We start from the raw sequence: 13837 nt of genomic DNA on the forward strand, positions 1-13837 counted from the left end.
GGCAAGGTGCATCGTAGCCCACGCGGATGCCGTCCTGCCCTCTGCTATTCATTATCACCTTCTGGCACTTTATAGCATCTCGATTCTTTGTTGATAGATCATTTTAGGATATTTAGCAAATTGCCACATTAACAACTTTCAAATTCAATTTCCGAATGGCTAGCTGGAAAATAGATTTAAATGGGCATCATCTAGCATGATATGGTGGTCCGGGATTCATCTGGCTCCACAATGGAGTGCGGACACACACACACACACTCACCCACCCACGTGTACTCTGAATTAAAAAGCCAGCCGATGTCAATGTTTACACCCGCTAACATTTTTCCGATCTTATGGTGGTCCACTCAGGCATAGTTTATGAGCATTGCGCCTGTCAGAGGGACACTCGTAGTTGCTAAGTAATGCAGCATGTAAATAATAATGAAGCAATGAGATCCTCAGGAATGACCACGGACAAACGTGCACGCAGCCCTTGTTCTAATGATCCGACGTCCATTTCCATAATCAGACTGAAGCCCCTCACTGTGTGCCCAGACGCTTGCTGTGATGCTTGTGCTGCTGACTGATTGATTGAATATGAAATAATGAGGGTTTCTTGGCTCTTTCTTGTTCATCTAAAATTCCACATTGGAAATCAAATGGAAATTTTATGCAATGAGATGGATTAATGGAATTCACCACGCATTTTTAAGTCTTAATGTACAGCAATAATCCCCATAGGTTGTCGTAGGGAGATGGAAAGTTGGAGCTGTTTATGGGCCATTTCGGTGCATTACTGTCATCTTGATGGACATCACACAATATTTTTGCTCCAGTACAATTGAGCTTAAGTTTAGAGTGAGGTCCGGCAGGTCCAAGAGCACAGACAGATCAGTTCCTCTCTGAAATGCTGGATTACTAATATCAGATACATTTATCTGTGCTGCGTCTTCAGATCCTCCTGCCTGGAGCCTTAAAACCTGTCCGGCTCATTCAAATGCCTAACATTAGTATTTATTTGTTAAACGAATGGATCAGAATGCTTTTATCAGGAAAGATGGCACTGTGGCAGGATCTTTTTAACCCTCAGAGACTCATGTTCTTTGTTCATGATATATTCTTTTTTTTTCACCCTTTAAAATGACTTTAGGAAGCCATCAGTTATAAAAACTTGTTAGACAAAATAGGGTTAATCGACTCCAGAGGGTTAATTGGGAAAACTTTTTTTTTCATATTGCTTTTTTTTTAGTATTTAAAGTTTTGAATTCTCAAAACAATTCTGCACACATATGTATTTGAAAAAAAAAATAAAGCAGTAAGTAAATTTATTAAAACTAAAGAAATCCACTATTTGCATATTTTAAAAATAATAAATTACAGTAATCTGTACAACTTTATCTCAGTAAACGATGAAACTTCTAAATTAAATACTGAAAAAAATTAATAATTTTTTTAGTTTACATTTATTGAATACGATCCATTGTGCGACAACAGAAAATGTATTATTATTTCTTTATTTAATTAGAAAACTGGTCTTAAATTTACATACATTTAAAATTTCATGGCATGTAAGCTATGAAACAAACAAATACTTTATCAAATACAAAATTATTTTTTTTCCTGACAGATACATTTTTAGAGTATCAACTACTGTGTATAATTTTTAGACACTTATATTATTTGATTTCTTTATACAGTACAAATATTGCAATTCTGCTTCACTGAGTCTCTGAGCTCACGTTTAGATGTAAAAAGATATAAACACACTTCAGTGGCCACGCCACTTCCTGTGCCTTTTTTTTTTTTTTGTACCAAGGCGGGCAGCATTTTAATTTTAAAACAATCATTAGTGTTGTTATGCGATTATTGTTTCTAATTGATGTGTCAAGTGGGTTGCGAATGAATAAAAATTATATCAAAGGGAACTGTAAAAACAGCAACAGTCTCTTCCAATCAGCCCGGCCCAAACGCCTTGGTCAAAGAGGCTTTTGTTTCTCCGCTGATAGTAAATGATATATACAGATCGTGGCAAATAAAATAGCATATTTGAAGCCCAATTAACATTTTGTTAGCCCAAGGCTGTGTGGGGCCCCAGCTGGTTGGGCTGCATCCATGTGGGGAAATTTTACATGGGCACCAGACAGCCTGGTCATGTGACCAGCCTTCTCATTAATCTGCTTGCATTCATTTTAATGTCACTTAAACAGGCCAATCAGCAATTAAATCAGCTGAGCCAGAATAATATTGTTGTGATTGTACAAACAAGGGGTTTCCTGTGACCTGAAATGCTCTTGTCAGTCTAAAGAAATTAAGAAAACTAGTGTTAAAGTATATGGTATTGACACTTAAGTTGACGTTGTTTGCCTGCATTTTCTGCTGAAGTGACTTTTTTTCTTAGTGTCTACTCACTTTTACATCTCCCCCGTCTTATTCCTCCTCATTTTCTTTCATTCCTTTGATATTTTTTGCAGGCTTATGATAGTTATGTTTAAAAATGCATGAATTTTGCATGGATAATTAACACTCTTTTCTTCATTGAATGTTTATGAACTGTGTACCCATACTGTGTAATTTCAAACCAGTTGCTGAAGTCGACTCATTTAGAACCATTTACTCAGGAGCGAATGGACATTTTAGTGAAGTTCTGGGAAAGGAATATTCAAGGAGTCATTTATGCCTTTTTAGAAAAGTTTGTTAAAAACACACACACACACACACACACACACACACATTGTTTAGAATGTTTTAATCACCGGCTTAGTGACAGAGCCCACTGCTGACCTTGTTGTGACACTCTGGTGAGGCAGAGAGAAATGCAAATGGCCTCCTTGTGTCTTCCTCTCCTCACTTCACTGATTTTTCAAACTCAGAAACACACTTTTTTTCAGCTCTAATTAGCCGCTGCAATTCCACCCAAACAAAGAAAAGAGGAAAGCAAACTCAAAAGGGTTTCAAATGTAATTTTTGTTTCTTTTTCTGTCACCAGTTGAAAAGACAGTAGCTAATCTTCACTGCGTGCTTAAAGACCAGTCACGGCTTGGGAACTTAGCTAAACCAATTAATATTTTGAAAGCCTTCACCCTGATATTCAACTGACATGCAGTGACTTTTACATTCTCTGTTTATAAAAAGGACAATTATATTATTTACGGAGTGAAACACTTGCGTAAAACAGTGTCTGGACTGGAGACTCGTAATGTGTGTCCTTGACTGTACACGCACACACTTTCACATAGCTATTTAAATGAGGTCATTCCATGGACATATCTTGTTTATCATATGAAGTTAATTATAAACACTCGAAACTCGAAACTAAACCTCACCAAAAGAGATATTATATAAACTTACCACTATTCTATATTATTGAATTTAAAAAAAGATGAATGATTTATTTTTTCAATACAAATTTTGTCTGCGAAAGGATGACGTCAGGTCATGGTAATGATTTTATTAGACTTAGTCAGCGAACACTCGGCTGCTAGTAAAATGCAAGCAATGTTGTGCCGTTTTGCTTCAGTTAATCACGATAGCGTCGCTCTGGATATTTTTCTTCTCCCCACTGTGTTTGCGTGTCCTTCAGGAACGGAGTTATTTTGGATATGGTTCCCCTAATTCTTTTGGGATAAACTTGCTTCAATTACGTCTCCCAGCTCTCAAAGCCATTATCATTCCCCGATTTTAAGCAGGCCTGAGGGAGCATGTTTATAAGGCAGTCGCGTCAGGGGAGCCTGTTAACTTTAACAATGAGCCTAGTAACTACTGAACCTTAATGAAGACACAGGTGTGCTCCCACAAACTGATAGTTAATGGAAACACGCGGATTCAAACAATAGTCTATGGGCCAGAAGGCAGAAACACTTTTAAACTAGTTTAGATCGATGCTGGCAGAAAATGTTATGACAAGGTTAAATGACAGACGCCAAAAGAATGTTGGGGGAATTGTGTTAAATCAGCATCTTAAAATGCAACGACCTATAAATGTGTTGAATATTGGGCCGCTGGGACCTTAGCATCTACAGTATTTTCAAGTTTTTAAGCAGTGCCAGACTGATCTTGAATTACTTCCAGAACTGTCTAATAATAATAATAATAATAATAATAATATACTGTTAATATAATAACTATTATTATTATTATTATATTAAAATTATGTTTATATATATATATATATATATATATATATATATATATATATATATATATATATATATATATATATATATATATATATATATAAGTAGAATATATATATATATATAAGTAGAATATATATTAATATAGGCTTGCTTCCTATATTTTAGTAATATTTTGTGTTAATGTTTGTTATTTTTTATATCTTTAAATATTAATATATAGTGATGTAGTATAGATATATATAGTATAGATATAGATATAGTGACTTTTTTCCATACCCCAGCTTAATATTCACATACCATAATAATTCTAATTATTATTATTATTTCATTAAATTAATTTTAATTAATTAATGTTTATTTATTTTATTTATTTATTTTTAAGAACAAAAGTGTACAGAAATTGAGTGTAGTCAATAATGTAAATGGCACTTTTAAAGTAATTTTCATAGCATGGATCTAGTTACGCTTTCAATTGCATAACGTTCTGCCAGCTTGCAGACCTAAACAACGTAGATGAGTGTGGAGAAAACAAAACGAATTCTGCTTTCATCCGTTTGAACTATAGACGGGCCGGAAAGCTTTATTGTGGCTGGCAAGGTGATAAGAGAGAGTGATCGTTTATTCTTTGCTTTCTTATGAATTGCCTCTGCTTCATTTATCATAGAGAAGGAGAATACAATACAATACATGCCTAGGGCCAAGAGTTGTGTGTTTGTTTGTGTCCATCCGTGTGTGTGTCCCGAGGAGGGTTTGCATCGGTGTGTTTAGATTTGTATGTGTGTGATCTGTTGGTCCTCTCTAATATCAGCTATGCTCGAAGCCACCTCCATTTTTCTCTGTTCCTCTTTTCTTCTGCCATAATTGCAACCCAGAGCACGACTATGATTCAGGTCTGGAGCCTGTCTCTCAGCAGGCTAAACTAAAACACTAGATCCCCCGAGACAATCCCTCCTCCTGCAAAGCACAGGTCATCCAGCATGTAGCCTGGCAGAAGAAGTCTTTCTCTCTGCTGTTATGTCTTTATAAAAGAAGACATCTGTACAGTATATAGAGTTTCTGAAAACAATTAATATAGGCTTGCTTCCTGTAGAAGGATATATGTTTATGTGTGTGTCGCTGCATTTCTAATTCCTTTTAAAAAGCCTCCTAGGCTTGCTAGCTTTGGCCAGCAATTAGCAGCATCTAACACTCTGGCAATATGGCGGCTCCTAAGCAGAGTCAAAAACCACACTTGAGGCACTTGATTCTTTGTGAGTAAGGAGAAAACAGTACAGTGAGCTAATTAAGCCCTCCTGGATGGAAACCAAGGTGATTTGGTGATCAGCCTTTAATTGCTGATGTTGGAGCTGAGCTACTTCTTCCTCTCAGGCAGTGAAGTGGAAATGGAAGACGGCTTGATAGAGATGTCACTGTTTGTAAAGCCGTAATGAGACAAGGCAGTCCTTGCTAAGGTAACTATTATGATGTCTTCTTTGTTTCACGTTGGGTTGTGTTTTGAGAAGATTTCTTTTGTGTTAACTTTATATCTGGTTTCTGCCAGGTGTGGTGTTTTTCTTGTTGTTGATTTTTTATTTTGGTGAAATGGTTTGTTGGTTTTTTTTATTATATTTTATTTTTTTCTGCTCAGCTGTCAGTGTATCAAAATTGAGAATTAAATTCTGAATCTGACTTGTACTGAATGAGTTGGAATTTGAATTTGAAAGACAGGTAGAGTAGTTTTATTCAAATTCAGTTCATCACAGGTAAAGCATTACGGGAAATCAGGTATTCTTCCAATATAGTCCACAAAGTCTAATTTATCAAATTTGAATTATGAATAATATGAAATATTTAACCAAATAACTAAATCCAAATTTAGTCTTAAGGTTTGTAAAAAAAAAAAAAAAAAAAAAAAAAAATCGTAACCACCGACTGTAAATATTTTTTGAATAAATAAACCTGGTTCTCGCCATGAACATAACCATAAAAGCTGGCACCGCTATAAAAAAAGGAATAATAATTTTAACAATAACTTATAAAAATATTGTTAGTATTATTAGTATTATTATTACTGTAATTACATGAAATGCTATTATTATTAAAATATAAATAATTTTTATTAATAATGTTGTATTAAGAGTAATACAATAATATATTATAATTTTTACTGCTACTACTAATAATAATTTCAATTAAAACGTATTGTCAATTCTATTGCAAATGGTGCAAAACTAATTCTATCTATTATATTCTACTTATTTTTCTCTTGCAAACAAAAAACATTAACAATTTTAAAAGAGAAATGCAATACGCTGATAAAATGTATTGCATTGTGTCTGATTAGGAAATGGTATAAAATCTATATGTAATTATAATAAGTATTTAAACTTTTTGGGAATCATGTTGTGGCAGTATAAAGGAGTGTTAACATTGAAACTAGATTTGCAGCTCAAAAGTCACTCTGGTTTTTTGTGAATTTGATATGTGCAAGTATCAATGGCAAGCATTCTGCTCTCAGAATGATGTAGTTCTGGCATCTACCAGCAGGGGCTAACTGCCCAAGCTAACCAAACAACCTAGAGTTCTTTTTTCTTTACCATCTGTTTTAACAATTTTCTGAATGAATTCTATAATTTCATAACTGTCAGCAATTCTAGCTGACAATTGACTATATGCATGGAGCGCTATTTAGAATTTCCAAAGATAAGCCAGCTCGAAATCTTCCAGTGAAGCTAATTTTATATGTGCTATAAATAGGTAGAGACTCTCACAGAAGCCTCTCCTCCCTCATTCTTTTCAGAAACTGATAAACAAAATAATTGCAGCTCCGTAAATAATGATTTAACATATGTTTGAAATATAGATATTTATCTTAAAAAATAAATGTATTCGCTACAAGAGGACTTTATTCACCACCTGGAGCCGTGTGAGGGACATTTTATTATTAATGCTTGCACTTTATTTCACGTCTTCTGAACTGTTGACAACAAACACCCACTTACAGGCTTGGAGGGGCCAGGACAATTTTTAATTGAACTCCTATTGGATTCGTCTTGAAGAAGAGTCACACACACCTAGGATGCTTTGAAGGTGAGTAAAACAAGCTAATACGCTCATTTTCATTTCCGTCTAACCCTTCAAATATTATAACAAATGTAGTGTTTATCGCACTGAAGTATTAAGTATAGCAAGTGCAGGAAGTCACAAAGTCACTTGTCATTTAAAAATAAATAAATAAATAAAGTAAGGCCAGACAGCAGCCTATAATGCTGAATTATTCAAATACCTATAGTCAAATACAAATTAAGTTGGTATAACAATTAAATAATCCATTCAATACTTTGAAATGTTTAGATGTTCAGATGATTCATTCCGTTGCCACTGTCAATCCTAGCAATGACTAGTGGCATAATTTAAAGGATTCACTCATGTAAATTCAACATTCATGTTTGTCATTCCTGAAATGGTATACATGGGCATTTGGTCCTTTAAGACAAACAAAACTTTACTCTAAATTATGAATGGATTATATAGAGAAACTGAGCAAAGTGCGCTCCCTATACGGCACAGTACAGCTGACCAGAAATGACTACAATAGCTTATCTGAAACCAGGAAGTAATCATGCATAAGGTCAATAAGAGCCTGTGACTCTTACCTCTGACCTTATAATGCATTGAACTACACAGAATGGGCCTGCATCCACCTGCTCTCTGAAACAAACTTCTATTACTGTGTTCAGAGATTTAGCTCCAGCAGACAAAAGCTCATCTGAAGAATCAGGAGCGATATTGTGAAGAAAAAGATTAACAGAGCAGATATTGAATTAAGCCTCATATGATTTGTGGCTGTCACAGAATCCGTAAATCTCCTGTGGAGAGATAAATGATTTGTGATGGCCACTCTTTGCTCTATTCCTTTGAAAGCCGCAGATCAAATGGACTGGCTTCCGTCAGTGCCTCTGCACGGAGCTCTCGGGTGAGGTGAGGCAAGGCAGAGGGCTGACTGACAGGAAGACGCCCGCTCCCTTTTAATATTTCTCATCTCTTCGTGAATTAAACCTCCACCTGGGATGAAAGACTCGACTCCCAGACACTGGGAAATAGACTCAGAACACTGAAATGATAGGTGGGGAAATTATGATTGGGGGTGAGAGGAATATCATATTAATTCAGGATCTTCAATATTACTGGTGGCTCAGCTTTTTTCAAGATAAAATAGTGATGACAGTTGTCTTTTCGTGAGTTCTTCCGTCAGAGCGAGACTGAAAGCAATTATGTCTTCTGGGTCATTCTGTGAAGCTTCCACTTTTTTTTTTTTGATAAGGTGATTTTTATAAGTCAGTCTTGTTATGATTTCAAACAACAGAAAAATTCTGTCTTAATTATTCAAAAATGATTAAATATATATAGAAATAAAGAATTAAATATGAACATTTTGATTTCAATGTATTTATAATATATATATTATTTATAAATAATACATTAATATTTATTTAGAAGTAAAATGATCACTGCTTTATATATAGATGCATGTCAATAAATTACAATGTTGTGTAAATGTTCATTTATTTCAGTAATTCAACTCAAATTAAATAAATTTGTGTAGTAAATAAATTCAGTGCACACAGACTGAAGTAGTTTAAGTCTTTGGTTCTTTTAATTGTGATGATTTTTGCTCACATTTAACAAAAACCCACCAATTCTCAAAATCTCAAGAAATTAGAATACTTCACAAGACCATTTAAAAAACTTTTTTTTATGAATTGTTGGCCTTTTCGAGGGTATGTTCATTTACTCTACATGTACTCAATACTTGGTAGGGGCTCCTTTTGCTTTAATTACTGCCTCAATTCGGCGTGGCATGGAGGTGATCAGTTTGTGGCACTGCTGAGGTGTTATGGAAGCCCAGGCTTCTTTGACAGTGGCCTTCAGCTTATCTGCATTTTTTGGTCTCTTGTTTCTCATTTTCCTCTTGACAATACCCCATAGATTCTCTCTGGGGTTCAGGTCTGGTGAGTTTGCTGGCCAGTCAAGCACATCAACACCATGGTCATTTAACCAACTTTTGGTGCTTTTGGCAGTGTGGGCAGGTGCCAAATCCTGCTGGAAAATTAAATCAGCATCTTCAGAAAGCTGGTCAGCAGAAGGAAACATAAAGTGCTCCAAAATGTATTGGTAAACGGGTGCAGTGACTTTGGTTTTCAAAAAACACAATGGACCGACACCAGCAGATGACATTGCACCCCAAATCATCACAGACTGTGGAAACTTAACACTGGACTTCAAGCAACTTGGGCTATGAGCTTCTCCACCCTTCCAAAAATCGATTTTGCTTGACAATCCTTATTCTTCCACACTTTTTCCTTCCACTCAACTTTCTGTTAACATGCTTGGATACAGCACTCTGTGAACAGCCAGCTTATAATTTGGCAATGCATGTTTGTGGCTTACCCTCCTTGTGAAGGGTGTCAATGATTGTCTTCTGGACAGCTGTCAGATCAAAAAACGTACATATAAACATACGTTTGTCAATACAGCAGAGAGGAGTTCTAAATAAAAAAGGGTAAATAAAAAAATTCTCTAAATTGGATTATTTTATTTGTTTGTTTATTTATTTTACATAAATTGGTATCAGCAATTCATTGCTGATCATTTGTCAAGTCATTTACGCATGAAATATTGGTGTGCCTTTGGCAAACACTGTCTCTGTGGCATCTCAATATTCCTTTCATATTACCTTTGTTACCAGTTTAGCAAAATGTAATATGTTTACATAAAATAAGACATTGATCAAACTGTTTTTGCACCCCCTCCCACACACCAGCATTCATAACCAAGGGGGTAATTTTTATATTCATTATACATTAATTATCAATGCGCAATAACGATGATGAGCCCTGGTAAATGCTTTCTTAAGCACGGCCATGTTCACCCATGCTCTAAACATTAGAAGGGCCCGTATAGCATGCTATATGATAATTAAAAGCAGAAATGGGAGCTGTTTCAGCCGAAGCGAATGTTACATGGCGACTGTTGTCATTGGGGACGTGTTAATAAATGAGCCAGAGCTTGAGCCACTCGTGTTGTTTTACGAGACAGCACACATAAAACGCCAGCATTGTAAACAGAGGCGCTAATCATCAAAAGAGCTTGTAAACACAACACGGTTGAGAGCAGTCTGGCGATGGACCACATACAGGGCAGAAATCTCCAATATTGCCATCATACATAGAAGACATGTATTTTTTATAGAGTAACACATAAAATGAACTATTATTAGATGTTATTAAACTTTATCTTTGTTAGATACAAGATATCACTTGAAAATGAAAGTGCAGTTCATCAGTTTGCTCACTTTACAGGAAGTACAGACTAATTTTTGTTGTTTTTTTAATACTTTTTAATAATTTTTTTGTCAGGTAATGAGCTAAGTAACACACTAAATTTATAGTACTATTCAAATGTTTGTGGTTTGTAAAATGTATTATTACTTTTATTAGGCAAGGATGCATTAAATTTATAAAGTGTCAGTGACGACTTTTACATTTTTTTATTTGTAAGAAATTGTTAGGGATACTTCAGTCTAAAAAAACTGTAACAGTGCAGGAGTTGTGAGCATGAAAAAAAAAAGTGCTTTGTGTGTATATAAATTAGAATTTTCATTTTTATCATGTTTTTATTCGCATTTATATTTAAGTATAAAAAAGCTAGATTATGTTTATGATACGTATCAGTCACATACAGAATGTGACCCACCTGAGATTTTTTTGTCACTACAGAAATTTTGTAAAAACTGTGACTTTTGGGGTAAATGATCAATTGTTTTGCATGATTGTAATGACTTTGTAAATGCATTTTTAAAGCTTTGCAATAAGTATGGTTAAATGCATGTTTCATTATACAGCCTTTGCTATTGTATACCAGCTATGCTAGAGGTGTAAATGGTTTCAGAAATAAATAGTATTTTAAACACAAAAAATCCTTAAAGTCAAGTTTAGTGCTTCCACCTTGGAGTCTTACTGAGGACAGTAAGTTTGTGTAACATTCCATAAAATCTATCATTTTAATTGTAACAGATTACTTTTAAAAGCAACATACTCCAAAGCTGTTTTTAAGATGTGTGTTCTGTGATTGTGTTGGCCCCTGTAGAGGCAGAGCTGCTGATTGGACACTGACAAACACACAACCCAGAGGCCTGAAAATGACAGCCACTAAAGAGCTTCTCCCTTCCCTTAACCAGCACAATATTGATCTGATACACAGGATTTCACTAACTGGCTCTGACACTCCAACCAAAGTCTCTCAAATCAGGAAACGAGAGACTAACCAGGGCTTAAGGGTTTACTGTTTTTCAATACGATACTGTCCTCAAAGTCATTTGTACTTAAACATGATGAATGAAGGCAATCATTAACACTTTGTTGTGTATTATAGTGATTTTATCACGGTTACGGGGGCATGTTAGTATCATATTTGATACACAAATTTCTAAAGCTTCTGAATTATCAGACGATCAAAACATGTCGTACACAATCTCCTACATGCCTTCTGTCGTCTGATTGAAAGTTTATAGTTTTTTAGGTAAAAGCCCTTTTAGTATAATTCTTAAAATTTCCACCCAACAAAAAATTTTTGTTGACATGAAAAACGTTTATATTGTTAATAATATTTCAAGATGGTAATGGTAATTTGTGAGTTTTTAATTTCTGAGTGAAAATAGTTTCAAGTAAATCCTACACTCAAATTTTTTCAGTAATTTCCGAAGAAAATATAAATGATGCTTGCTAGTGTAAAACTCGAGTAGCAACACTAATAAACAATTCTTCCGCTGAGTAATATAGTTCATTAGCCTAACTGTAGGCTTCTTATGCTTGCCAAGCAGTGTAGCATAATGTAGAATGCAGCTAATGTGCAGTCACAGGTGTACATTCACAACAACTCATCTAATCAGACTGTAGAGCTTCTATCTGTTTGCATGTGATGTAATACCCATCGGATCTGTCAAGATTGATGCTATAGTTTCACAGCATTGCAACAGCAGCTGAGTCGAGGCCTCTGTGTTACAAAGACTGTGCTGTAGCGCTGCAGTCACTTACGAGGTGTTTGTGTGCCATGCATCGCTGCTGAGTCTCTATGAAGGCCGTCGCTGTGCTGACGTTTGTGTGCGAGAACCCTCAGCATGCTCATTAATCTATATCACCCTCCATCACGGCAGCAGACGCGGAGAACAGCTCTGTCTCAGTCACAAACTCAGTCATACTGCCGACAACTCGCCTCCTCAATTCTCTGAACTCTGGCCCATCTCTCTCTTATTCTGTATCTACTTCACTCATTGTTTTTTCCTTCTACTCTCTATCCTTGTCATTATCTCTTTTCCTGTTCACACTTTTGCTGTTTCTTACTCTGTGTGTATTTATGTATTTATTTATTTGTGTGTCAGAAGAGATGATTCTGAAGATGGCAACTGTGTGTTTGGGAATTCTGACACTTCCACTCTCTTTATCCACACAGACATGTTTTTCTCAGAAAAAACTGTTTTTCTGCAACTCATTTTATTTTATTCATTAACCAAATCCTTAGAGCTCCCACAGCCAAATAAAAACCTGGAAAAAGGAGTGAGTTTTACAACTGTTATTTCCAGGGTTGGAAAAGTCTTAGAAATTATTATTATTATTATTTTTAAAGTAACAATATTTTTTAAACGAGTAAACAAAACAACAAAAAAATATATACACTTAAGACTACATATATTTGTATTAAAGAAAACGATAATTCAAAAGTTTCTTATACTCCCCAGTGCTGAATTTATTTGATTAAAATAGAGTAATAACAGTAATATTGTGAAATAATATTATGATTTAAAATAACTTATTTTATTACATTTATTTCTTCCTTTGATGTCAAAGCTGAATTTTCAACAGCCATTACTCCAGTCTGTATTATTATTGTTAATTATTATCATTATTGTTATTATTGTTGTAAAAATATTTTATTGTTATTAAATATTTTTATTATCAATATTAAAAATAATTGTGAATTATTTATACATTATTATAAAATATTTGTGAATATTTTTCATGATTCTTTGATGGATAGAAAGTCCATAAAAAGAGCATTCATTCAAAATATTAGCAAATCTTTTGCAACATTATAAATGTCTTTACTGTCGCTTTTAATGTTTAACACGTCCTTGCTAAATAAGTTTCGATTTCTTATAAAAACCTGACCCCAGAGTCTTAGTATCTTAAGCAGTGTGTGTCTGAAAATAGTTTATAGATATAAGGATTTTTTTAAGCTGGAAAAACTTTATTTTAGCTGCGTAAAACATATCAGAAAGTTATGGCTAGTTGTCAATGATATTTCTATGACATTTAATTCTTAAAATCCTTATCTATTAATTAATAACAAAAGATTTCCATTTTGAAAAAACGTTATTATATTTTAACATTATGGCTACTAATAAAAGCAAAATAAAAATAAAAATAATAATAATGTAGCTGAACATTATGTCAGCTAATTAACATTCATGAGTCAAGCTGATAAAGTTTATAATTTGTTTCCATACTATTTCTTTAAAATGATTCAGATGTTGCAAGCTGGGTTTGAATTTCTCCCACAAGAGCATCAAAATGTGTCTAAACCTGCGTGGTCCGACCAGAATATTTTGGGTTCTAAAGCACCGCGGTATAACCTGCCGCTGCATTGTCATTATGAGCAAGCATTTTTAAGGGAGGTTCAAC

This window comes from Carassius gibelio, chromosome A19 (genome assembly GCF_023724105.1).
Source record: "Carassius gibelio isolate Cgi1373 ecotype wild population from Czech Republic chromosome A19, carGib1.2-hapl.c, whole genome shotgun sequence".
Classification (NCBI taxonomy): Eukaryota; Metazoa; Chordata; class Actinopteri; order Cypriniformes; family Cyprinidae; genus Carassius; species Carassius gibelio.